At 38.9% G+C, this 23,384-nt stretch overlaps 1 pseudogene; it reads right to left on the reverse strand.

Annotated features, from left to right (window-relative positions):
* Positions 1–3,285: 3,285 nt before the first annotated feature.
* On the reverse strand, positions 3,286–18,235 carry LOC139360546 (mannosyl-oligosaccharide 1,2-alpha-mannosidase IB pseudogene; annotated as a pseudogene).
* Positions 18,236–23,384: the final 5,149 nt, after the last annotated feature.

Here is a 23,384-nt window from a genome sequence, read left to right on the forward strand (position 1 = left end):
TTAAATGGAAATGAAACAATCTGTTCCTGAATGACTTTTAAGAAAGAAATTAAGGCAAAAATTAAGAAATTCTGGGAAACTAATAAAAGCAAAGAAACAATGCACCAGAATCTGTAAGACATAACTAAAGAGGAAAGTTTGTAGTACGAAACACCCACATCAGAAACATCTCAAATTAATACAGAAACTTGAAAAAAACAAGAGAAAAATCAACCTCAAAATTTGCATAAGAAAAGAAATAGGCCAGGCGCAGTGGCTCAAGCCTGTAATCCCAGCACTTCGGGAGGCCGAAGTGGGCGGATCACCTGAAGTCAGGAGTTCTGGACCAGCCTAACCAACATGGAGAAACCCCATCTCTACTAAAAATACAAAATTGGCCGGGCGTGGTGGTGCATGCCTGTAATCCCAGCCACTCAGGAGGCTGGGGCAGGAGAATCACTTGAACCTGGGAGGCAGAGGTTGTGGTCAGCTGAGATGGCACCATTGCACTCCAGCCTGGGCAACAAGAACGACACTCCATCTCAAAAAACAAAAACAAACCAACAAAAAAGAAATAACCAAAGTCAGAACTGAATTAAATGAAATGGAGATGAGGAAAACCACACAAAAAAATCAATGAAACAAAAATTGTTTTTTCTAAGGATAAAGAAGAGTGATGGACTTCTAGTTATACTAATAAAGGAAACAAGGGAGAAAATTCAAAAACCTACAATCAAAAATGAACAAGGAGACATTACTATTGACCTTACAGAAATACAAAAAACCCTCAGAGACTATTATGAACAACTCTATGCACAAAAACTAGAAAATCTAGAAAAATTGATAAATTCCTGCAAACATGCAACTTCCCAAAACTGAACTAAGAAGAAATTGTAACCCTAAACAGACCAACAATCAGTTCCAAAATTGCACAGTAGCCAGGCACAGTGGCTCATTCTTTAATCCCTGCACTTTGAAGACTGAGGCAGGTGGATCACTTGAGGCTAGTAGTTTGAGACCAGACTGGCCAATATAGCAAAACCTGTCTCTACTAAAAATACAAAAATTAGCCAGGCATGGTGGCACATGCCTGTGATCCCAGCAACTTGGTAAGCTGGAGCACAAGAATCACTTGAGCCTGGGACGCAGAAGTCGCAGTGAGCCAAGATCGTGCCACTGCACTCCAGCCTGGGCAAAAAAGTGATACTCTGTTTCAAAAAACAATAATTGAAATAAATAAAAATGATAAAAAATTTGCACCAGCAATATAAAATCTACCAACCAGAAAAAGCCCTTGAACACACAGATCTACAGTCAAATTCTACCATATGTATATAGAAGAGCTGGGACCAATCCTACTGAAACTATTTCAAAAAAATTTGAACTCATTCTATGAGGGCAGAATCACTCTGATACCAAACTTCTGTAGAGACACAATGCAAAAAGCAAACTTCAGGCCATAACTCAGAATATCTGGAACAGCTCAGAAATCTGGTTGCAGAAAGCTAGGGACAAGCCTAGCCAGTCAAGTTGCCTCCGGGGCAGATGCCAGAGGCAGATTTACTGGGCTGGGAGAGTGCAAGCTGAATAGATCCCACGACCATCTGCTGAGCTGAAAACCCTGGGCCATGGGTGCCTTCCCAGTTGCATATCATTGGGTATCACTGCCCTGCCAGAAACTCATCCACTCCTTGACCCACTGCACCAGTAGACATACCCTACAACCCACTCGGACTCTCTCAAGCACAGAATTGGCAAGTCCCTGGGAAGTTGTGAATCTACTGGTGACCCAACACTCAGCTGGTACCACCCCTAAGGAAGGAGACAGTGCGTCCTACCAAATCTCCCGCTGGGGCAAAGAAAACACAGGCATGGCGCCAGTTTCTGAAGGGGATGGCATCAAGTCCTGGGAATGAGATTGGAGAGGAAGTCATCTCTTGCCCCTGCCTTCTTTCCCCCAGGGCACTGCTGCATAAGCACTGAAAAAGTGCGCAGCGGTTAAAGCTTATCTGCCGGCCCTTACTCTTATGCGCCATCTAGTGGACTAAATCCTAAATTATACCACCAAACACGAGTACATTCCTCCAAGAGGCAATGTCTCTGAAACCCGTCAGAGTATGTATATACAACTTTGGAACCCATACGTACAGCGCCTTGGCCTTCTAAAAGCACTCAGAAATGAAGCCAATTGACTATACAGTATATTAACCAGTCAAACTCTCAAGGGGAGCAAGAATAAAAAAAAAAAAGTCCCATCCAAATGACAGCAAACTAAAAAAAAAGACAGCTCTCTTAGATGAGAAAAAATTAGCACAAGAACTCTCGCAACTGAAAATGTCAGAATGTTTTGTCACCTCCAGAAGATCACACTGACTCCCTAGCAATTAATCCTAGCCAGATTGAAATATCTGAAGTTAAAGACATGCAATTCAGAATGTGGGTGTCAAGAAAACTCAAAGAGATTTAAGAGAAAGTTGAAACCAATCCAAGGAAGCTAGAAAAAATGATCCAAGATTTGAAAGACAACATAAGCACATAAAGAAAGTACCAAACTGAACTTCTGGAATTAAAAAATTCACTACAGGCTGGGCGCGGTGGCTCAAGCCTGTAATCCCAGCACTTTGGGAGGCCGAGACGGGCGGATCACGAGGTCAGCAGATCGAGACCATCCTGGCTAACACGGTGAAACCCCGTCTCTACTAAAAAATGCAAAAAACTAGCCGGGTGAGGTGGCGGGCGTCTGTAGTCCCAGCTACTTGGGAGGCTGAGGCAGGAGAATGGCGTAAACCCGGGAGGCGGAGCTTGCAGTGAGCTGAGATCCGGCCACTGCACTCCAGCCTGGGCGACAGAGCGAGACTCCGTCTCCAAAAAAAAAAAAAAAAAAAAAAAAAAAAAAAAAAAAAAATTCACTACAGGAGTATCAAACTACAGATGGAAGCTTGAACAACAGACTAGACCAAGCAGAGCAAAGAATTTCAGATCTCTAAGACAGTTCCTTCAAATCAACCCAGTCAGACAAAAGTAAAGAAAAAAAAAATTGAACAAGAAAATCCAGGAAATATGGGATTATGTAAAATAACCGAACCTAGTACTCATGGGCATTTCAGAGAGAAAAGAAGAAAGTGTAAGCAACTGGAAAACTTATTTGAAGATGTAATTCATAAAAATGTTCCCCATCTCACTAGACAGGTCAACATGCAAACACAAAAAATTGAAAAAACCCCTATGAGATACTATACAAGATGATCATCCCCAAGGCATATAGCTGACAAACATTCTGAGGTCAAAACAAAATAAAACATTTTAAAGGCAGCCATATCAATATTAACCTTGAATATAATGATCTAAATGCCCCCCACTTAAAAGGCACAGAGGACCAAGTTTGATTTTTAAAAATCCAACCTTCTAATGTTTTCAAAAGATCCATCTCATACTTAACTACACATATAAACTGAAAGTAAAAGGATGGAGAGAAAACTATTATGCAAATGGAAAACAAAAAAGACCAGGGCTTACAATTCTTTTATCAGATAAAAAGAGACTTCAATAACAGCAAAGGAGAAAGCAGGTCATTACATAATTATAAAGGTTTTAATTCAATTAGAAGCCTTAAATTTTTTTTTTTGACAGAGTCTCGCTTTGTCACTAGAGTGCAGTGGTGCAATCTCTACATACCGCAACCTCTGCCTCCTGGGTTCAAACGATTCTTGTGCCTCAGCCTCCCAAGTAGTTGGGATTATAGGTGTGCACCACCACACCCAGCTAACTTTTTTGGTATTTTTAGTAGAGACTGGGTTTTGCCATGTTGCCCTGGCTGGTCTCAAAATCCTGGCCTCAAGTGATCTGCCTGCCTCAGCTCTCAACGTGCTGGGATTACAGTTGTGAGCCACTGTGCCTGGCCTTCTGCTTTCTTCTCTTGCTCAAGATTGCCCTATTAGGGGTCTTTTGTGATTCCATATGAAGGCTAGGATTGTTTTTCTGTATTTGTGAAAAATTCCATTGGAATTTTGATAAAGATTAGATTCAATCTATAGATCACCTTGGGTAGCATAGACATCTTAACAATAATAAATCTTCTAATCTGTAAACACAAGTTACACAACATTTATATTTTTCTCAAGTTTTTAAATCTTTGCTTGAGGAGTTTTGCATCGTTGTTCATCAAGGACGTTGGTCTGTAGTTTTTTATTATTATGTTCTTGCCTGATGTTGATATCACAATACTGGTTGCATAGAATGAGTTAAGGAAGAATCTTTCTTGCTAAATTTCCTGAAATACTTTTAGTAATACGTACCAGCTCTACTTTGTATGTCTAGTAAAATTTGGCTGTGAATCTGTCTGGTCTTGTCTTTTTGCTGTTGTTTTTGTTGGGAAACGTATTATTTCTGCTTAAATCGCATGACTTGTTATTGGTCTGTTCAGGATTTCTATTTCTTCCTGGTTTATTCTCGTGAGGTTGTATGCTTCCAGAATTTATTCACTTCCTCTAGGTTTTCCAGTTTGTGTGCTTAGAGATGCTCACAGTAGTCTCTGGTAGTTTTGTGTATTTCTGTGGCATCAGGTGTAATGCCACCTTTATCATTTCTGATTGTGTTGATTTGAATTTTCTCTTTCTTTAGTGTAGCTAGCAATCAATTTTATCTTTTCCATAAACTTGTCATTTTGTTTATTCTTTTATCTCTTTTTGTTCTCAATCCCATTGGTTTTGGTCTGATCTTTGTTCTTTCTTTTCATCTGCTAGGTTTGAGCTTAGTTTGTTTTTGTTTTTCTAATTCTTTGTAGTGCAACATTAGGTTATTAATTTGAGATATTTTCTACTTTTTTATGTAGGTATTTGACACTATACACTTTTCACTTAGCACTGCTTTTGCTGTATCCCAGAGGTTTTGGCATGCTGTGTCTCTATTTTGTTTGAAAATTGTTTTTAAATTTTCTGCCTTGATTTTGTCAGATAGCTAAAGGTCATTTAGGAGCAAGTTGTTCAGTTTCTATGTATTTGCATATTTTTGAGAGTTCCTCTTGGTATTGATTTCTAATTTTATTCTACTATGATCCAAGGAGACACTTCATTTGTTTTGGATGTTTTTAATTTATTAAGATTTGCTTTATGTCCAAATATATGCTTTATTTTGGAGAATATTTCATGTGCAGATGAGAATAATGTATATCCTACCATTGTGTAAAATGTTCTGAAAATGCCAGTTGGGTCGATTTGGTCTGAAGTCTAATTTAACTGCAATGTTTCTGTGCTGATTTTCTGCCTCAGCATTGTCAACAGTGTTAATACCCCATTATTATTGCTTTCTATCTATTCTCTGAGGTCTATCAGTATTTGTTTTATGAATATGGGTGCTCCAGCATTGGGTGCATATACATTTAGATAGTTATGTCTTCTTGTTGAATTGAGCCCTTTGTTATTATGTAATAACCTTCTTTCTTTTTTTAATGCTGTTGATGAAGTCTGTTTTATTTCATATAAGTATGGCTATTTCAGCTCATTTTGGTTTTCCATTTGTGTGGTATATCTTTTCCCACTGGTTTTCTTTGAGGCTTGGCTTTTTACCATTAAAGTATGTCTCTTGTAGGCAGCAAATGTTTGTATCTTACTTTTCCTATTTAATATGCCAGTCTGTATCTTGTAAGTGGAATATTTAGGCCAATTACATTCAGGGGTAATATTGAAATGCAATGTTTTTATTGGTGTCATAATGTTGTCACCTGGTTGTTTTGTAGCAAAAATTGTATAACTGCTTTATAGATTATGTGATCTTTTTACTTATGTGTGCTTTTATGATGGCAAATTTTGTCCTTTCATTTCCATCTTTAGAAGTCTTCTGAGCATTTCTGGTAAGTCCAGTCAAGAGGTGACAAATTCCCTGAGCATTTGCTTGTCTGAGAAATACTTTATTTCTCCTTCATTTATGAAGCTTAATTTAGCCAAAGCCAAAGGTTTTGGCTGGCAGTTCTTTGCTTTAAGAAGACGGAAAATAGAAGCCTGATCTCTTCTGGGTGGTACAGTTTTTGGCAAGAAGTCCACTGTGGTTCTGATGGGACTACCTTTATAGGTGCTTTGATACTTCTCTCTAGCTGATTTCAGCATTTGTTACTTTATGTTAACTTTGGTTTGTCTGATGAATATATGCCCTGGTGAGATCCATCTTGCAGAAAATCTTTCAGGTGTTATTTGCACTTCTTATATCTGAATGTCTAATTCTCTATCTAGATTAGAAAAGTTTCTTAACTAATTAGATACATTTCCCATGCTTTTTACTGTTTCTTCTTCTCACTCAGAAATGCCTATAGCTTGCAGGTTTGATTACTTTACATAATCCCGTATTTCTTGAGGGTTTTAAAATTTTTTTATGTTTTTTCCTTAATTTTCTTATGATTGGGTTAATTCAAAGGACTGAGCTTTAAGGTCTGAAACTTCCTTCTGCTTGTCTGGTTTATTGTTAAAACCTTCAACTACATTTTATAATTCCTTCAATGAGTTTTTTATTTCCAATAAGTTCTGTTTGTTTTTTAAATATCTCTTTAGTAAATTTTGTACTAATATCCTGAATTGTTATTCTGATTTCTTTATGTTGGTTTTCAACTTTCTCTTGGATCTCACTGAGCTTCCTTACAATTAGTATTTTGAATTTTTTTAATGTGTCACTTTAGTTTTATTTCTGTTACAATCCATTGCTTCAGAACTGGTGTGATCCTTTGTGGGTGTCAAAACACTGTCTTTCTCTACTGCTGAAGTTTTCACATTATTGCTCATTTACAGAAGCTGTCACTTAGTTATTTTTTATTTGCTTTCATTTGAATAACATTTTCAATTTTCGATTCTTTTCTTTTTTGGGGGTGTGATTACATGCTGTGTGTAATCATTTGTCTTCAATTCTGGGTGCTTTCAGGGCGCTAAGGCTCTAGATGAGTTTCTTGGTTATAGACAGTTTTTGTGCAGTGGCTTTCTCAAATGCTGATTGTTGTAGCAATATAACAGGTATATAATCTGACTCACTATCTTTTGCAGGGCTGGGAGTGCAGAGGCCTCAGGAAGATTATCTCATTCCCTAGTATTATGCCCTTCTGCCAACAAGTTTTGTATATGGTTATACAGTTCAGTTTACTGTTTAGTAGTTGGCACTTACTAGCAGACGCTGGCTTGTTGTTTGACAATTTGATGACTAGCAAAAGCCCCTTCCTTGAAGGGGGTGGTGGGAAAGCTCACTGTGGGATGCACATGGGTCTCCGCCAGGTGGTAGAGGTGTGGAGGGTGTTGCACTAGCTCCTCATCCTAGGGATGTAACTCACATCCTTATCTACTCCTGTTCAAGGGCTCACAACCTTCAGTTCAGATAGAGAATGTCCTTTATCTCCAGGCTGCAATGCAACTAGATTTCATAGAAAACATTCATCCTGTGGCTACAGCTGAAATGACCTCTGGAAAAAAACCTCTTCCCACAGCTTGAAATAGACAGCTGTAGCTGGTCCATACTCTGTAGCTGGTTCATTCTATGGTGCAGAAATGCTGCCACTTTGTATAGGGAGGAAGAGATAAGTCCCACCCTTTGAGTAAGTCCAGGTTGGTGGGGACACTTTCAACTGGGGTGCAGCTGTCCCAAAGTGTACTGAAAGCCTGTTTCCAAGTGCACCCACACAAAACCCCAGCAGAAAACATCATGACTGTGTCTGCAGCAGTGATGGAGAGAGCCGAAGATGCCTTTTCCATTTCAGTTCCCAGCCACTGGTGCCACCTGTCCACTTTGACAGGACAATACTCATTTTCAAAGATCAGCATTGCACCTGTGTCTCTGCTGGGAGAAATACAGCCATTTTCTGGTTATAAGTGGGGAGGGGGGCTCTCCCTCAGGGAAGAATGTACATTCCAGTTTCCTTTGTCCCAAAATGTGCTTTGGTGTACTAATCCCCCTTCCCTAGTGAAGGCCTGTATCAAAGGCTAGGTCTCTAAGGATCTTGCGGCTCCCCAAGGTCCTGCTGGTCCCCTGCAGTTGCCAGAGGCAGAGAAGGTTCTGGGAAACATTTGTGTGGGATCTAGTGATGCAGAGAGACACAAGGGTTAAAATTATCTGGACAGAATAGAGGCCCCAAACAGATGTACAGTCTGTATGGTGCTCACCATCTCAGCTCGGGTTTCAGGGGGAGAGCAAGCAAACCTATGTGAACTCACCACCCAGTGCTCTGCCCTCCAGAAGTTCCCCAATCATTGCCAACAGTGGTGCCTGGGTTTGCAAGGGCAGAGGGGCTCTCAGACAAATTGGTGGTAAGCAGTAGGGTACAAGGGTGAGGGAAAAAAGACACACTCCCATCTACACTTTCCATGGGATTCAAGTTCCTCATGGGTCAGTCTCTGGCAGACATCTATGCCCCTTTTTTTTCTTGTACTCCCAGCTTCTTCCTGTGGGTTCTCCAAAAGGTTCTGACACTTTTCTCTCAGCATTTCACTTAAGCCATGATTATTCACCTGTAACGTTAAATCTTCTTTCAAAGAAGAACTGGTATCTGATGTCTCTAGTCAGCCATCTTGAAAAAAAATCACCACATGATTTTCATTCTTTATTCCGTTAATGTGATTTATCACAATTATTTTGATGTAGTTTCTTTAGCTTTATTGAGGTGAAGAAATATGAAAAATAAAATTGCGTGCATTTAAAAAGTACAACACAATGATTTGAAGTAAGTATATATTATGAACTGATTGCTGCAGTCAGGTTAATTATCATATTCACTACCTCAGGGACTTAAATTTTTCTTTCATTTTGATGAGAATGCTTAAGGTCTACTGTTAGAAAATTTCAAAATATATAATTTAGTATTATTAACTGTAGTCACCATGCTTTACATTATGTCCTCACAACTTACTTATCTTAGAATGGAAAGTTTGTATACTTTGGCCTACATCTCCCAATTTGACCCACTCCTAGATCTTGTCAACCACCATTCTACTCTATTTCTAAGAACTCAATGTTATTGTTTTATATTCTACATTCACTTTTTTTGCTTTAAAATGTTTATGTAAATTACAGCACAGAGAAAAGAGACAGAAAAAAGGCTAAAGGGTCTTACACTACTTAATCTTGGGATTGGGGTAAAAACTATGACCTGTGGGTCAAATGCAGTCCTTTACTTGCTTATGTAAATAAAGCTTTACTGGAATACAGCTATACTCATTCATTTACATAATATGTCTATCTGTTTTCACACTTCAACAGCAGAAGTAAGAAGAAAGATGGTATGGCTCATATAACCTAAAATATTTACTATCTGCCCTTTGCAGAAAAGCTCTCTGACTGGTTGTAAATTAAAAAGAGAATCTTCATCATAATCTGAATGAGCTGAAGTAACAAAATCATCTTCACCAATGTTCTTGAGCCAGAATAAGTGGATTAATATATTTCCCTATCATATGTGGTTTGTATTAGCCAATATTGTGTTGTTATAAAGGAATACTTCAGACTGGGTAATTTATTTTACTTTACTTGTATTTATTTGTTGTTTTTCGAAGACAGAGTCTCACTCTATCACCACTGGAATGCAGTGGTACGATCTTGGCTCACTGCAGCTGCCACCTTCCAGGTCAAGTGATTCTCCCACCTCAGTCTCCCGTTTGCTAGAACTACAGGAGCACACCACCGTGTCTGGCTATTTTTGTATTTTTAGTAGAGGCAGGGTTTCACAATATTGGCCAGGCTCAAACTCCTGACCTCAAGTGATCTGCCTGCCTAGGCCTCCCAAAGTGCTGGGATTACAGGCATGAGCCACCAGGCCCGACCCCTATTTTTAAAAACAGGTTAATTTGCCTTACAGTTCTGCATAGTGCCACTATCTGCTTTAGTCCAGGACCTCAAGGAGCTTCCACTCATGGCAGATGGCAAAAGGGAACAGGTTTGTCACACGGTGAGAGAGGGAGCCAGGGAGATGCCATGCTCCTTTAAGCCACCAGCTGTCATGTGAACTAACAGAACAAGGGCTTGCTCATTACCATGGGGAAGGCACCAAGCCATTCATGAGGGATCCACACCATCACTCAAACACCTTCCACCAGGCCCCACATCTGACACTAAGGATCACATTCCAACACGAGATTTGGAGGAGAGAAATATCCCAACCATACCAGGTTACTCAAACATTCTGCTTATAATTTGTGCAGCCCAAACTAGTTACCAACTGTGTTTGTTAACTAAAATATAGTATTCAAATTTTTTGTGTTTAACTTAAAAATTATACAGATAGATAGATCTAGAGAAAGAGGGAGAGGAGAGAAAGAAAGAGGGAGAGAGACAGAGAGAGAGAGAGAGAGAGATAGGAGTTATCCAATTTGAGTGTGAGGAAATCTAAAAATAAATAAATAAGAACTCAAAATCCTATTACTAGAAACAGCTTTTTGAAACCTAAAAATATTTTATTATTTTTTTCTTTATATTTAACAGTATGGGACTGTTTAGTAGAACCCATACCAAAGACAATTTACAACTCCAAGTTTTACCCACGAATGATGTGACAAAAGCTTTTTGAATTCAAACCAGCACTTCTATAAAACATTGATTTTGATAATTGAAGTGATATAGCAAACTAAAAGTGTTTTTATTTCTAAAGTAAACATTTTAGTCAAAGTTCCATCAAAAATCAACTGTTTCTTTGACATTTTTCAATACTTTAATTTTAGCTACAATTATAGTTAGTGATATAGTACATATTATTTAAAATGTATTATAAACCTTTTCTCTTTAATTTATATGAAATATAAAATTTAAAATGTTGTAACAAGATTCATATTGAAAAACATGTAAAATTGTATAAACTGCTCTCATACAGAAAGTGCCACTGGAATCACATAAAACATTCAAATGCTTCAAGGTGCCAGGCACAGTGCTTGGCACATATTACATACTTCATAAATGTTTGTTCACTCATTCTCTCATTTACTCATGTACTCGAAGAAATATGGGCTTAAGGAGAAACTGCATTATAATGAGAACTGAAAGCACAATCTTTTATCAACAAACCTGGAGTTTTGCAAAAAGACTTTGACGGACAGTGGAGCAGATGAGACGATGATAATCAAGATTTCAAACTCCTTGGTTAAAATCTACTCAGTAGCCGGGCGCGGTGGCTCACGCCTGTAATCTCAGCACTTTGGGAGGCCGAGGCGGGCGGATCACAAGGTCAGGAGATCGAGACCATCCTGGCTAACACGGTGAAACCCCGTCTCTACTAAAGATACAAAAAAATTAGCCGGGCGCGATGGTGGGCACCTGTAGTCCCAGCTACTCGGGAGGCTGAGGCAGGAGAATGGCGGGATCCCGGGAGGCGGAGCTTGCAGTGAGCCGAGATCGCACCTTTGCACTCCAGCCTGGGGGACACAGCGAGACTCCGTCTCAAAAAAAAAAAAAAAAAAAAAAAAAAAAAATCTACTAAGTAAAGCCCTGGGTTCACAAGATGACATAATAGAGAATCCGAGTCAATACTCCACAAAAAGAATGCATTCTTTCAATACCCAGGTTGGACTTTTATATATAATCATCTGCTTGAAGCTGGTTATAAGTTGTGTTAGAAACACACAGTCCACCGGAAGGTAAGAACCACCTGATGCGGGACTTGTTTTTCTGCACTGAGACTTCTTTTCAGGTAGAGCCTCATTCTCTTGGTTTTGACAACTTAATACAAGTTGAATTAAAAAAAAAAAAACTGGCTTAAACCAAAGAGTTTTATTCTAAAATAAAGATAAATACATGTAGAAGGTAGAGGGGTGTTTAACACTCCTATTTTTTTTTCCTGTTATGCACGAACCAATCCATCTATTCTGCACATTTGTGCCAAAGTCACAAGGTGAGGTGTCAACTCGTTGAGGGGCATTTCTGGGCTATTTACAGAAGGGCTGATAAATGCAGTATTTTATCAGAGTAATAAGGTCTACAAAATGCAAAAAGCTGTAAAAAAGAGAGGAAAGTGTGGGTACTAAGTAGAATATAAGATAAAAATTGATCTTGGAGGAAATTTACTCATTTTCTGTTTGCCCCAAGAATACTGTGCTGGCAGGAAGATGCACTTTTTTTTTTTTTTTCCCCTACGTGGGAAATGGGTTAAAAATCTGTAACAAAAATAAAACATAACGCTGGCAAGTTATTTGCAGCTGGCCTGAATTGTCTTTGGTATTGAGAGAAGAAAATAGAAAAAAAATGGAGGGCCGGGCGCGGTGGCTTACGCCTGTAATCCCAGCACTCTGGGAGGCCGAGGTGGGCAGATCACAAGGTCAAGAGTTCAAGACCAGCCAGACCAACATGGTGAAACCCTGTCTCTACTAAAAATACAAAAATTAGCCAGGCATGGTGGAACATGCCTGTACTCCCAGCTACTCAGGAGGCTGAGGCAGGAGAATTGCTTGAACCCGGGAGGCAGAGGTTGCAGTGAGCCGAGATTGCACCACTGCACTCCAGCCTGGGCAGCAGAGCAAAACTCTGTCTCAATAAAAAAATAAAGGAAGTACTGTTGTAGGTCCAGTCTTGTCATTCCACAGAAGGTATGGAGAGGTGTAGAAGACCCTCTCAAATTCTTTGCTTGTGAACTGACTCTGCTTGAATACTTCTCTGTCTTCTCTTAACTCCAGTCATCTGACTAATACAATAAGAGCCCTTGGAGATACAGGTTGTGTCTCCTCATCCCTTGAGAATTTCCTGGAAGACCAAGGCGGCCTCCTTACTCTGCATTCTTCCAAACAAAATAAGAGTTTGGAGACTCCACTGCTATCTGCACAACTTCTCTGGGTCTTTGACAATTAAATTTTCTTGCCTTTTTTTTCAGTGATTTGTTAAGTGGGCTTGTGCTATTTTTAGCAAGAAGGCTTTTTCAAGAACCAAGTACTTTCCCTTTTCTCTTCTAAAGTTATAGTAATCTACCTTTATCATTTAAAAATTTTAAAGGTTCAAGTAGTAAAAAATATTACAATCTCAATGTATGTCCTAAAATTTAACTCTCTTAAAAACTCCAATTGTAACTGGCTCTACATCCTTATTTTCTATGTTTATTGAAAACTTTTGTAGTGGCTGCCATTTATGGATTATTGGCTGGGCTGTGAGAACTATTTAACAATTTTTGGTATAAGATGAACTACCTTGGAAAACATTTAATTATATTCATTCATTAAATCTTTTCCCAACTTAAATCTAAAAGCTAAGTTTAAAAGACATGCTATCAAATAAGAAAATAAACCTTCAGAATTCCAAGGTGGATTTCTTGTATGAACTTTGTTTCATAAAATCTTAAAATTCAGAGTAAATATCATACTAGTTATACTGTTTGCAATTTTATTAATGTCAATGGAAGATGCCTAAATTAAATTAAAACAATAAAAACAACCCTTCAGTTTGTGACAGAAAATTTGTAAGCATTAGATATTTATCTTACACCATAGTTACTGATAAATTTTTTTGCCAAAATATAATTAGTAATTTATTTCAAAAGAAATAACAATGCAAAACCTACTGATAGTAAGAGAAAATCTCTGAGATACTTTGATGCTTTTATCACTGAAAACTATTTTGAAGCTATTCAAATTATTCTGATTTCTATACACATCAATAGAAAAAATTTTAAAACATAAAATATCTGTGAATGGCACACTCACCTGGTAAGATAATAAAGGGTATCATCCCAGATAGAATATTTAAGAAAGTTGCATTGTGTTTTGTTTTTGCTTTAATGAGTTGTAAAAGTAATTTAGCTTATCAAGGCAAATTCAGAGCTACATAATAGTACAGTGAATTTTGTCAAGTCACACAAATAAAGTTGTGAGTTGGATGACTCTCCTAATGTTATTATGAGATTAAAGTAGATACAACTTAATTGGTAGATTTATTAGTTCAGAAAAATAATCTCCTACCAGCAAAACGAAGAATTTCTTTTAGAACAGATTTCATGGCAACCAATTGTGGCATTTTCCGCACTTTTTGTCATGCTACCACCACTGACAGAACCACATGAACAAAGTCTCAAACTCAGGCTTATAAGTAGTAGTTATGATAAATAGAAGTTTTAATGATTTCGTATGAAGACAAAGACTGGAAGAGTATTTTTTGTGAGATCATGCCCCTGGAGGAAACTAAATTTAGCCATGAAATTTAAATACAAGAGATTTTATTTAAACCTATTAAATAGGATTTGAAATGACTGCCAGTCTGGTCATCCAATACGGAACTTGAAAATTCAGACATGGACTGCACTTCTGTTTGTTTTTTGAGTCTTCTTGTCACTGATGCAGTTATACTATCTTTTTTCTTTACCTTAGTTCATTACATTATTAAAATGGAGAAAAATGAAACAATGTGGAATATTTGACAGTTGCTCCACTGTAGGAATACATAATTGGTTCCAAAGGCCATCCTTAACTCCTGCAAGGTGCTCTATATTCTTGGGTTTCTCTTAGGAAGTCTTGTCTCCAGACTCCAGAACTCTACAAACCATATATGTATGTGTGTGTGTGTGTGTGTACAAATATATATAACTCTCTCTATATATAAAACTCTATATAACTCTCTATATATAGTTTTATATAAAGCTATATATACATATATAATATACATTATTTATATATATACAAAATATATATGGTTTGTAGAGTACCAGGTGATGCAAAAGTAATTGTGATCTTTGCTATAACACACATCATTCTTATATGACCACTATCATGTTGACTTAGAAGTCTAGGTTTTCAGACTAATTTCTGTAGTGGTCCACGTAAACAAAACAGGTGAGACTGGTCCTGGTCCTGGTCCTTGAAACTGCTTTTATCCAACAGCAGAATTACCTAAGTGTGGTGCTGGCTAAATGTAACACAGGGAGAGGGTGAGCCTCTGTATTAAACACCTGGTAGTCTAAAGGTAAAAGGTCAACACTGGAGAAGAGCACATACAAATATTTTAGTGTTTTGGCAATAAAGACACCCCACTGTACATCATCATGTGTAGGAGTAGAGAAATGTACATTTTTAACTCCAGAAAATCCACCACTGATTCAGCAATACTTGTCAATGGCCAGTTTTGTTCCCAGCCCCACTGCCTGTATTTTGGATTGTAAGAGAATCACCATAGGTACCAATAGGTTTCAGTTACTTCTGGACAGAGGATATAATACTTTTCAGCCTGACAGCCACAACCTCCACTGCACCATCAAACTTGAATGACTCAGGACCTAGCTTTAATGCGGTCTGTCATGTGACTCATGACATGTACGCGCAATTTCCACCCCAGCTCTAAATAATGATAGACGTTATCCATTCTGGAACTATCTTCTCCTAGTGCAAACCTTACCCCAGCAAAGCAGGCCAGATGCCCATCTTGTTTTCCAAGTGCCCACTGATCCATTCTTTACTAAAGATAAGACATCTATGGGAGTATTTGTTTTTTTACAGCCTCAAGGGCATCATCACACATCTTTCTCCATTCATAGTCTGTTTTATCTGACATCAACCATGCTCTCAGTAAGTATTCATAAAAACTGTCTCCAAGATCACCAAGTGATGTGTGATACCGACCCCAGTGCCCTGTTCTGGGGTTCAAACAATTTAGATAAAGACTGTTTGGACAATCCATTTTCTGAAGCAGTTTCCGCATGTACATGACCTTGTTGTAGTAAACCAGGTCTGCTGTCAAGTAGCTGAGGTGGACGAACTCCATATGCAGTGTACCAGATTCAGCCAGAATGCTGCTACATGGAGGCCCCTAGCCTCAGTTACACCCTACTCCACTCTGTAAATGTATCATTGTCCAGGGAATCCCAGTAGATGTGTGAAAGGCAGGAAAAAGTTTCTTAGCCAGTTGCACAGCTTTAATCTTGAATATCTCCTTTCCTGAAAGGTGATATGCTGCAAATAGGCCTTCAATAAACTGAATGCTGACTTCAAACACAAACATCTCTGAATTCACACTGACCTCAAGGTTGTCTTAAACAATCTTTGCACATCTAGGAATTCAGCATGGAGCCCTATGATATAAGGGGTATCCAAAGCATCTACAATGGTAGCACCCATTTGTGAACTTTCAAATGTTAGTGGTACAACCTTTCCTTTTAATAGGTCTGAGTTCATTATGTCCCCAACTGTATGTCCTATAATTATCCTAGGCATGTTTCATGCTTTAATTTTTTTTTCCGTTTTCTTATGTTGTCTTCCGGGTCTCCACCTTTCATGCCTAAAAAGTTTGGAATAGGAACTGGTGGCAGTGGCTTGTTCTCTGTCTTCATTTCTTGGACCTTATTTTTCTCTGTCTGAATTTCTGCTTGGATTTCCTTGCTTGACTTTTCTTTTCTTTCTTTCTTTTTTTGAGAGGTGGTCTCACTCTGTAACCCAGGCTGAGTGTTGCAGTGTCATCAGGACTCACTGCAGCCTCCACCTCCCAGGCTCAAGCAATCCTCCCACCTTAGACTCCAGAATAGCTGGGATTACAAGAGGGCACTACCACGCCTGGCTAGTTGTTGATTTTTTGTGGAGACATGGTCTCATCACGTTGCCCAGGCTGGTCTCAAACTCCTAGATGAAAGCCATCCTCCGGACTTGGCCTCCCAAAGTGTTGGGATTACAGGTGTGAGCCACAGCCCAGGCTGCCTGACTTTCTCAACTTTTCTTTTGTCTCTTCCAGGGCCTTCTCATAATCAGCTCGAATTTTATGTCTCAGAGGTTCTTCTTCTTCTTCTTCCCTGTGTGTATGTTAATTGAGTGCATAGATAAGGAAGACTTCAGGGTTTTTGGCCCCTTTGACAGCTACTACATGAGGAATTAACACATCGTCTAAACCCAGATCAAAGCGTTTGCGTTTTGAGAAGCCTAGAAGAAAAAAGAATGCCCCCAAACACCGGGTGATGAAGGCACTAAAAATAAGTGTCTTCGCAGAAAGTCTCAAAGTAGCGCTGTGATGTCGGGAGGACAGCCCCAGGTTCAGAGGTGGGATCCCACGTATGGAGAGGGCAGCAGGGCTGGGGTAGTCATCGTTTATGCTCTTGAAGACAATACTCCATAAAGTTCTCATCTTATAGCAAATGCACGATACACTGAACTGTCTTCAAAATATTGGCAAAAATGGAAAAACTCAATTTTGCTCAACTTAAAGGATTGCCGCGCTTCTTCACAGGCACCGCTTTGACGCTCCTCCAATTCCATTCAGAAACGTGAGTGACCCCCCGCCTCAAACGATCACAAACTTATGTCCTACGAGATCTCGTTTGCCCTTTGACTTTCAGGGCCCTATCAGGTTATCAGAAGACTCTTCATTCCTAAGGGTAGATCAGAGAAGTCACACTGCAAAGGAGCTACCCCTTGGGGAGATGCTCAAGGGTAGTCTTCTGCCGCAAAAGGGAGTCTGGCTAAATCCGAGGAATTGCAGAAGGTTCACCATCTCCTCTGGTACTTCTATTCCAGAATCTCTTAACCTTAGTGGTGGAAAAAGTAAGGGTCTCCACCGAAGCCTGAAAACCGGGAGGAAGATTTCCCGCTTCCGGGAGGCCAAGACAAAGGCGCTGAGGGAAGGAGCAGGAAGGGACCGGCCGCCCGCGCTTCCCGACGCTGCCAGGCAGTCTCCCGGGCCGGGCAGAGCTCCGAGGCTGCCTCCCGGCAGTCACATCCAACGTACCTGAGCCCGGCCAGCCGCTGTCGCTGTCGCCGCCGCACGGGCCTGTCCGGACGGACCTTCCTCCTCCTGCGCGGCCCCCGAGAAGCTCGGCTCGCAGGCAGGGAAGGGGCGGCGGCCCCTGCGGTCGGTCAGTTCACCAGGCGCCTGCTCCCGAGCGAGTTGCCACCGACCCCGCCGCGCCCGGCGGAGCCCCGCGCTCCGCAGCGTGCAAAGGAGCCGAGCAGCGACCCTTGCTCCGAGAGCCCGGGGCCCGCGCCTGCCCATTCCTCGGGGCAGCGGGTGGCCCCGGGCGCGCGCGAGCAGCCGCTTCTCGGGCGGGCAGAGGCCGGCTTCTTGTCCTTGGCCAGCCGCCGTGGGGGCCTCCTCCGCGCCGCCTAGCGTGGCGCCCGGTTCGGCCTGGCTGCTGCTGCTGAGAGACGGCGCCCAGGAGCAGGGCTGCGGCCGGGCCTCTGCCTCCCCAGGCCCAGTGGGCGTGGAACAGCTGCCGGGCCACACGAGCCGGGCGCACGCACGGAGGAGATGGAGGACAGGGCCGATGGGGCGCCTCCCGAACCCGCCCCGACACGCTAGTGGGCGGCACCAGCGATTGAGCGTGGGGCGCGCTTCCTGGAGTCCACAGTTAAGTGACACCATCCTGGGTCTGCCTTTCTCTGTCGGGATCATTTCTCTTAGCATGAATTCCTCCAGGTCAGACACAAGGTCACAGACGGCGGTTTCTGCCTTCCTCTGGCTGAGTATATTTCATTAAATATATATCCCGCGTTTTCTGTATCCAGTCATCCCTCTGTGGACTGATAGGTTGTTTCTGTGTCTTGACTGGTTTAAATAACGCCGTAATAAAGTGCAGATTATCTCTTTAAGATATTGATTTCCTTTCTTTCAGTACATACCCAGAAGTGAGTTGTATTTTTAACTTTTTAAGCAACATCTATATGTTAGTTCATATGTCTGCACCAATTTACATTCCCACCAACAGTGTACAAGGACTTCCCTTTCTCTACACGCTCTGCAACAGTTGTTCTCTCTTGTGAGGTGTTGGTGACTATTTTTAGTAATAGTGATTGTAGCAGAAGTGAGGTGGTATCTCATTGTGGTTTTGATTTGAATTTTCCTGATAGTGATGTCAAGCACCTTTATGTATTTATACCTGTTAGTAACTTTTTTATTTTTTTGAAAAAAAATGCCTATTCGGAAGATATACCTGTTTTTATTTGGGTGGTTCTTTTTTTTCTTTCTTTCTTTCTTTTTTTTTTTTGCTATTAGATTGAGTACCATATATATTTTGAATACTAACCTCTCATTAGATTATGGTTTGCAAACATTTCTCCTATTCTGTGGGTTACCTTTTCATCTTGTTGATTGCGTCCTTTGCTGTGCAGAAGCTTTTTAGTTTGATGTAATACCATTTGTCTATTTTTTTGCCCGTGCTTTGTGGTATATCCAAAAAATCTTTGCTAAGACAAATGTCAAGGAGCCTTTCCTTGTTTTCTTCTAGGAGTTTTGTAGTTTCAGATCCTACACTTAAACCTTTAATCCATTTCAAATTGATTTTTGTATGTGCCGTAAAATAAAGAGTCTAATTTCTTTTCCTTTCTCCTACCTTCCTTTTTTTCCTTTTATTTCTTCTTCTATTTTTTTTTCTTGCATGTGAATATCCAGTTTTCCAAACATCATTTATTGAAGACACTATCCTTTTTCCATTGTGTCTCCTAGGCAACTTTGTCTAAAATAAATTGACCTTAAATGTGTGGGTTTATTTATGGGCTCTTTATTCTGTTCGATTGATTACTATGTCTTTTCTTATGTCATTATCATGCTGGTTTGATAAATATGTCTTAATAATATAATCTAAAAACAGGAAAAGTGATGCTTCCAACTTTGTTCTCTCTCAAGAGTGCTTTGGCTGTTTAGAGCTTTTTGTGGTTCCACACAAATTTTAGAATTATTTTTATTTATTCAGAAAAAGGTGATTGGAATTTTGACAGGAATTGTATTGAATTTGTAGTTTGCTGTAGGTAGTATGGTAATTTTAACAATATTGATCATGAATCTGATATATATTTTCTATTATTTTTGTCTTCAATTTCTTTCATCAATATTTTGTAGTGTTGAGTGTCTAGATCCTTCAAACCCTTGGTTAAATATCTTCCTAAGTGTTTTTTTTTTATTTAAATACTATTTAAATTGGATAGTTTTCTTGACTTCTTTTCAGGTAGGTCATTATGATGTAAAGAAGTGCAACTGATTTTTTTGGTGATTTTGTACCTAAAACTACTGAATTTATTCCTTAGTTCTAACATTTTTTGTGGAATTTGTAGGGTTTTCTATGTATAGGACCTTGCTATTTGCAGGGATAATTTTACTGCTTGTCCTCTCATGTGAATGTCTTTTGTTTCTTTCTTTTTTTTCCTTGCCTAATTGCTCTTGCTGGTAGTTCCAGTACTGTGTTGAAAAGAAGTGGTGACAGTGGGCATTCTTGTCTTGTTCCTGATTTTGGAGGAAAAGCTTTCAGTTTTCCCTGATTATTACGTTAACTGTGAGTTTCTCATAGATGGCCTGTACTATATTGAGGAAATTTTCTTCTATTTCTAATTTTCCAGGAGTGTTAGATTGTTTTCAAATTTTGTTTCTGTATCTACTGAGATAACCATGTAGTTTTTATCTTTCTGTTAATGTGCTGTATCATTTAATTGATTTGTCTATGCTGAAATTTTTGCTATAGGGAATGGAAAGTTATCAAAAGATTTTTATAAGGGATATTTTGGATGAGTCCCCTCAGACCACTGCTAGGGAATGGGTTCTCGAAAAATAAATATGGAGAAAAGAAAGTTTGGCATGTTGCTGTAGGGATGATGTTGGCTTGTAGGAGAGCCTATGGGTTCGGAGACAAAGGGATGGATTTAAAAATTATTGGAATGGTAACCTAGCCTCAAGGAGAGGAGAATTCTCCATGCTCCTTTCTTTTCTCATGTCTTTGATTTTTGCCCCCTTGAAAGTTAATATGATTGGTTAGATTTCAGGACAGAATAAAGGAATTATTCCTAGAGATTAATATTTTAAAGTATTACAATTACACCTGAGTCTGGTTTTCCCCTCTCCTCCTCCTCCTCTCTCTCTTCCTTTTTTCCTTTTTCTTTTTGTTTCATTGTTTTTCTTCCTTTTCTCTATGCATTAACGCCACCAAAGAGTCTTGGAGAGTTAGTCTTGTTCTCACCCTCATACTCTGTGTCTTTTCCTATGTCATTTTCCCTATGGCACTGTTGGGTGCAAACATAAGGTTGATTATATTCAAGAATCATGCTTGGGGAAGGGAGGAGAAACAGGATAAAGGGGCTTTGACTCAGGACTCCTTCAGTCTACTATCATAAGAAAAAGGAGATTTCCAAAGAATTCAGACCAGATAGCTAGTTTATTCAACCTGAGTCAACGCCTCATCTAATAATAAAGTTACTTTTCTCTCTCTCTCTTTTTTACCTTTTCGTACCTACATCTCCTTTAAATTAATTTTACAGAGAAATAATTGGTTTGAAAAATAATTCAGATATTTTTGTGTCCTTTGAAACATTATTACCTTAAGAACACCTACATATTCTTTGCAGCATTAAGTTAAATAACGCATGCCTTATTCATAACATGTTACAAAACAGCTGTTTAAATAAGATTTATATGCATTGAATTGTAAAAGGACCCATAAGATACTGTCATTTGACTAAAAATTGTAAAGTAAAAGAAGTATAAGCATTATAAAAATCCACAAACCTTCACACCAAACTTTGAATGGTCAATAATATTTACTTAGGGGTGAGTGTGGAAACAGTGATGGATTTTGACAAAGATAATTTTATATTTTACTTTATGGAATTATTTTGTTTAAGTTATTTTGAGATATTGAAAAAATATTTTGTATATAAATATTTTATGAGAAATGTTAATATGATTAATTATTAAATAATGTAATATTAATATTAATACATTTCTAATATACAATATGGGAAATAAATATTGATATAGTAATATATTTCTCATATATAAATGTTAATATTTGCTTTTATGCATAAGAAATATATAGATTTATATAAAATTTATATATTTCTATGCATATATGTATAAATATATAAATTTCCATTTTTATTTTAGATTCAGTGGATACATGTGCAGGTTTGCTACAAGGGTAAACTGTATGATGCTGAGGATTTGGATTCTATTGATCTGATCATCCAAACAGTGAACATAGTACCCAATAGGAAGTTTTTCAGTTCTTGTCCTCATCCCTCCCTCCCTCCTTTTGGAGTCTTCAGGGTGGGTTATTCCTATCTTTATGTCCATCTGTATCCTAGATTTGGCTCCCACTTATGAATGAGAACATGCAATGTTTGATTTTTTTTTTCTGTGTCAATTTGCTTAAGATACTAGCCTCCAGCTTCATCCATATTGCTACAAATGACATTATTTCATTTTTTATGGCTGTGTAGTATTTCCTGATGAATATGTACCACATTTGTTTATTTCAATGGGTTTTGGGGTGCAGGTAGTTTTTGGTTACATAGATAAGTTCTTTACTGGTGATTTCTGAAATTTCAGTGCACATGTCACCTAAGCAGTGTACACTCTACCCAATATGTAGTCTTTTATCCATCACCTCCCTGTCAACATTCCCCACCAAAGTTCATTATATCACTCTATGCCTTTGCATCCTCATAGCTTAACTCCCACTTTTACGTGAGACTATATATTTGGTTTTTCATTCCTGAGCTACTTCACTTGAAATAATGGCCTCCAGCTCCATCCAAGTTGCTGCAAAAGACATTATTTTGTTTATTTTCATGACTGAGTAGTATTTCATGCTCTCTCTCTCTCTCTCTCTGTGTATATATGTGTATACACACACACATACGTATATATATACACACACATATGTAGACACACACACGTATAATATATATATATACACACACACACATACACACACACACCACATTTTCTTTACTCATTGATAAGCTGATACGTAGGTTGGTTCCTTATCTTTGCAATTGTGGATATTGATCTTTCCCGCACATACTAAAGAACACAACTGCAAACGCAATGATGTACCAAGGAGCCATGCATCTGAGAAAGAACCTGTCTACCGCCCATGGCTCTCAAGTGCCAAATAATGCAAAATAGCCCAAACTACAACACCAAAAATAACTTTTACTCACTCACCCCCTCTGTAAACCAAAATCAGGAATTCAACAACAAACATTCTGTGTACAGCCTTATCCCTCTGAAATTTTCCAAGAGTGAAGCAAACTGACTATACTAAACTTGCACCACAGTTAAAGTAATAGCAGCTCTCCTAGATGAGAAAGAATAAGCACAAGAACTCTGGCAGTTAAAAAAAAAAAAAAGACTGTCTTTTTACCTCAAAACAAGCCCACTAGCTCCCAGCAATGCTTCTTAACTAATCAATTGTCTGAAGTGACAGACATGGAATTCAGAATCTGGACAGCAAGAGAGCTCATTGAGATCAAGGAAAAAGTCGAAACTCAATTCAAGGAAGACAGGCAATTCAGTAAAAATGATTAAAGAGCTAACAGACAAAATAGCCCTCTTAAGAGAGATCCAAACTGAACTATTTGGGGTCAAAAATTAACTACAAGAATTTTATAATACAGTTGGAAGTAGTAACAGTGGAACTCATCATGCTGAGGAAAGAATCTCAGAGCTTGAAGACTAGTTCTTCAAATTAACTCAGTCAGACAAAAATAAAGAAAGAAGAATTGAGAAAAATGAACAAA

This window comes from Macaca nemestrina, chromosome 20, assembly GCF_043159975.1.
Source record: "Macaca nemestrina isolate mMacNem1 chromosome 20, mMacNem.hap1, whole genome shotgun sequence".
Classification (NCBI taxonomy): Eukaryota; Metazoa; Chordata; class Mammalia; order Primates; family Cercopithecidae; genus Macaca; species Macaca nemestrina.